At 41.5% G+C, this 4,796-nt stretch overlaps 1 pseudogene; it reads right to left on the bottom strand.

Moving 5' to 3' along the window:
* Positions 1-1,256: 1,256 nt before the first annotated feature.
* Positions 1,257-4,516, bottom strand: LOC144806013 (guanine nucleotide-binding protein subunit alpha-12 pseudogene; annotated as a pseudogene).
* Between the last annotated feature and the right edge of the window lie 280 nt (positions 4,517-4,796).

The following is a 4,796-nucleotide window of genomic DNA, read 5'->3' as shown; positions in this document are numbered from 1 at the left end:
CTAAAGGTTAGTTATGGGAGTAAGATATTGGGCCACATTGGGGTAGGGGCAGTGGAAAGTGCTGAAAACTCTTTCCTGCGACGGCCCTTTCTGTCCCACAAAGCACCCTGTTTTATGTCGTGCAGAGTTGAGGATGCCTTTCCTCTCAGATTTACTGGATTTCCGTCCCCTGGAATTGTGGCTTAATATTTGGGCTAAGCAAGAAAATACACTTAGCAAAGACGTCCTATGGGAATGCCTTTCACTTGACCATGTTTTAAGCATCTGATGGCTCCAGTATATAAGAGTTGGACTCTCCAGGGTAGGTAGGAACTATTCATAAACCCTAAGCGTATTTCTAAGAGGGACCTTTCTCTGGTCAAAGAGTGTTTTTTAAGAATAAACCGCTGTGAAAAAGAGGGAAATGAGCTGTGTAAGCCTAGTGTGTGAAAATACATTGTGTTAAAAACTGCACCAACCACCAAACCTTATCTTCTAGGGCTTAAAAGCATCCATGATCATTTTCTATTGACCCGGTTTCAGTTCAACCTCTTCCATTACCTCTTGGCACACCCTTGCGGCTCCCACAGAGGCCAGTGCCTCATGCCCTGTGGCTGCAACGGTGAGTCTCCTCAGGACATGATGCACTTTATTTTCTGTAGTTTTTATGCTGTCCCTAGAAAGTTATTTAATATTCCCATTCTCAAAAAAGCAGGTTTTAGGCGGGGAAGACCAGCTCTTATCTTTTTACAACTCCTCTCTAATGACACTGTTTTTCTTACGCTTAACTTTTTACGGGTCGCTGTTAGACGAAGGTCAAGCTCCGATTAACTTCGGTACTGTAATTCATGAATTTGTATCTTGTGTTTTGATTAACTTGGACATATTATATTTGTCAATCTGTAACTTGGAAGATGTTTTATCATTTTATGTATGACTTTTATGGTTTTCTTTTATAAAACTGAATAAAGTTTGTTGATAATAATCACTAGGGGATTCATTTACAGGGTAGCATGGTATCCCTCACAATAACTCCAGGAGTCACAGTCCACACAATGTACATTGCTTGTTCCCCTTAATATCAACCTTACATGTACCGCCAATCACCTGCCCAAACCTCTCCCTGCTGATGCCAATGTGGTGCTCCGTCATCCCACAGACCATCTTTGAAAGTACCCATACAATAAAAATGCTGCAGTTGTAAATACATATCAACTACCATTTGTTGTGTTTGAAACATTTTATTGAATAATAAAACCTAATAAACATAAGCTGATTATTAAAGCAAAACAAAACATCAGTTGCCATACACATAAGAGACAAAAGTTGTACATAAAAATCAACATACTGTAACACAACAAAGTTATGTAGAGCACAATTCTTAATTTCGGGCAATCTTTAAAGTTCAACGATAGAAACGTGCATAAAGAACAGGAAAGAAAAGAAAGAAGGTGGGATACAGTGGTTTCATTAATGTAATGCTTCCTACATATAGAAAAACAAATACTAATTATTTTCCTTAAGCAATAAAGTCCTCACATTAAAATACTAAGAGAAAAATGTTGAACAATGAACATTTCATGTGTAATTAGAATTCAATTTGAATATTTTAACCTCCTCAGCATTATTTGACTCATGATTACAACCTGAATGCTTTCTGGAAAGGAACCGCCTCATGGGGTTCAAAATCACATCTTTTCCAACAATAGGATTCAAATGATAAACTTGAATTTCAATTCAATTTATTGACTTAGGCCTTTTTTGGAGATCAACAATTTTAAATATATACAGAGACTTTAATCAACAGGCTCACATGGCCTCCTTTTGCTGGAACAGTTAAAAACGTATTCCATTTACATGTAATTTATTCTGAAACAAGCTATACAAAGTAAGTGCACATAAAAATTATATTGACTTCTAATCAATGTCAAAAACAGCATTGGAGGAATTTGTGCCGTGATCTCTAGGGTTTTGACCTGATTGTACCACATGGTAGACTTGTTCTCCAGAGTCAGTCCCACCAGAAAGATGCTGAAGCACTTTAATGAAAAGCTTGGTTAATTTAGATAGCCATGTAGTCAATCAGTTTAGAAGACAATTTCACACAGTGTAAAGCACTCGGCAGTTCAAGACTACATAAACGTATTGAGCTAGAAGCCAGTCAGCTCGCATCACTGTTCTTCACAGACTCTTGCAATTTCACATCGGAGAAGCAGAACCTGATCTAGGTCATGTGCTAAGTTTGATGTTCTGTTTTATGCATCTGCCTTAATACAGGCTAAAGATCCCTGTGGAACAGGATTGGCAGAGATTAAGCTGATTTACGTAAGAAATTCTCATTGCCCAAAAGAATTTGCGATCACACTGAGTTAAAGAGATACAAATTCTTCAAGCAGATCTTCCATACAACGAAGCGTTTCCCAGTATTCCAAATACAAGTAAACAAATACAGAAAAATCCAAAGCCTTTTCATCAAGAAAGAAAATTTCTACATCTTAAATATCAACATACGTAGATCCTTGCTACCACACCGTCTCCTTCACCATTCTAGTTAGCCAAGGGCCCAAAATCTGAATGTGTCCTGACAAGTTCCAGTAAATACCTTTCACATCATATTGGCAACGTTTTTTTATTTTTTTATTTGTCCAATTCTTCAAATGGTGAAAATAAATGTACCTGTAGAGCAAACTAAATGTGGTTCTACATCAGTTAAGCATTCCCTGCAAAATTTACAAGCTCGAAGGACTGCTTAGATCAATCAACTGGCTCGGACAAGAGCCCCCCCGGGCACCCCTCTTGAGTGTAAGATTCACACCGACATACAACCTTAAGTGGTAGTGTAAGGCCCATGGCAAAACAAAATCAAAGTGGGCAAATAGGCTGCCCTTATTTCCAAATCATCACCATCAATTCATGTTGCCATGTACCCTCAATGTAATCATATTCCTGTTTGGAACCGAAATGTTACAACAAACACCAGATGGTTTAAATGAGAACAACATGGCTTGTTCTACGAGCTGGTGTCAACAGCTTCGAAACATATCCATTCTTATACTCCATTTGAACGTTTCAGTCCCGAACGTCAAATTTCTCATTGAATTTGGGAATTGTCGAACAGGGACAAATGTTTTCAGTAGTTTCACAAGTTCAGACGATTCAGTAGCTAACCTTAAAAGTATCCAAAGCGGTTCTGCACATAGCTCATCTGTTTGAACTGGCTAGGTTACAGCATTCCTGAGCTTTGTACTAATAGTATGGATGCTGGAACTAGGGAGAAAGATTATTTCACCCACTCCAAGGGTGTTAAAGACAATCACTCTGACCTATAGCCCTGAAATAAATTAAAGGCAACACAAGAGAGGAGGTTTCGCCCCTTTCACTGCAACATAATGTCCTTTAGATTCTCTTGGAGAATGGTGTCTTTCACGGCGTGAAACACAAAGCGAATGTTTTGAGTGTCTATGGCTGTAGTGAAGTGGTGGAAAAGAGGTTTGCTACGATTCTGCCGCTTTCTGTCAAAACATTGCACCAGGTAGAGCTGGACATCCTCCATGCGCTGTGGATCCCCCTTGAAATCAGAGAAGTACTTCTTAATGCTGACAGTTTTTACTTTGTCCACAAGAAGATCCATTTTGTTGAGGAAGAGGATAATGGAAACGTTGGAAAAGAGCTTGTTGTTGACAATTGTCTCAAAGATGTTCGTGGACTCCAGCAGACGGTTGGTTCGCCGGTCCTCCATGAGAACTTGATTGTATTCACTTGACGAGACCATGAAGAGGATGGAAGTAATGCCATCAAAGCACTGGAACCACTTCTGCCGCTGGGATCGCTGGCCGCCTACATCCACCATTTTGAATGGGATCTTTTTGATTATGAAATCGTGCTCCACAATTCCCTTTGTGGCTTTCCGAGCTAGCAGTATGTCTTGCTTGCTTGGGAAGTAGTTCAGCTGCCCAATGCGGTCCAAGTTATCCAGGAAGTACTTCACAGACTCGCCCAGCTGGAATTCACTTCTCCTGTTGAAGGCTTCCTTGATCCCCGAATCCCTCCAAAGGGCACGGAGCGCAGGCACGTACAGCTGAAAGGTGGAGGGCTCGACGGGCACACCCACCTTGTTCTCAAAAGCCATCAAAAACATGCCATGCTTCTCGTTCTCGGTGTACTGCCAGGGGATCCCCAGTTTATCCCGTGCATCCACCAGGACCCTGGCACCCTTGATGATGTTCTCAAAGATGGTGTCCCTGAAGTCCAGCAAGGCCTTCTGGTCAAACTCTTTGCCGTGAATGATCCTCATCTGCTTCAGAAAGATAGACTTCCCACTCTCTCCAGCTCCAAGGAGAAGGATCTTGACCAGCCGCCGGACAGCACGCCTCTCCCGGGATAGCATGGCGTCAATGTCCCGGCTGCGGCGGCGGGCCTCACGCTCAGAATCCCGGTTCCTCTCTTTGCTCTCGCCCCGTACCCGGCTAGCCTCAGCGGGCAACAGGCAGCGGCTCAGTGTCCGGACCACAGAGGCCATGGTGACAGTTAAGACAGTCAAAAAAATGTCAAAGTCTCGGACGCAAATCCAACAGCATGGAAACTAAACCAAGAGACAGCCACCAGTGTAAGTGCACCGAAAAAACTCCTAATATTAAGCTTTTATATAGGGATTGTAATGAGCCAACATAGTGTCAAGAAGCCTAACTAACTTGGGGGGCGGGAGCTAGAATAATAAATACAACAAAGATTTAAGACCTCAATTAATATCCATTGGTTGCTTATGAAAATTAAGATCTCTCTTCCATTCTGTATGGCGAACTTTGCCAAAGTTGGCA

Source organism: Lissotriton helveticus, assembly GCF_964261635.1.
Source record: "Lissotriton helveticus chromosome 1_1 unlocalized genomic scaffold, aLisHel1.1 SUPER_1_unloc_4, whole genome shotgun sequence".
Taxonomy (NCBI): Eukaryota; Metazoa; Chordata; class Amphibia; order Caudata; family Salamandridae; genus Lissotriton; species Lissotriton helveticus.
Note: the sequence above shows the minus strand (reverse complement) of the source record. Positions and strands in the feature narration are given on the sequence as shown.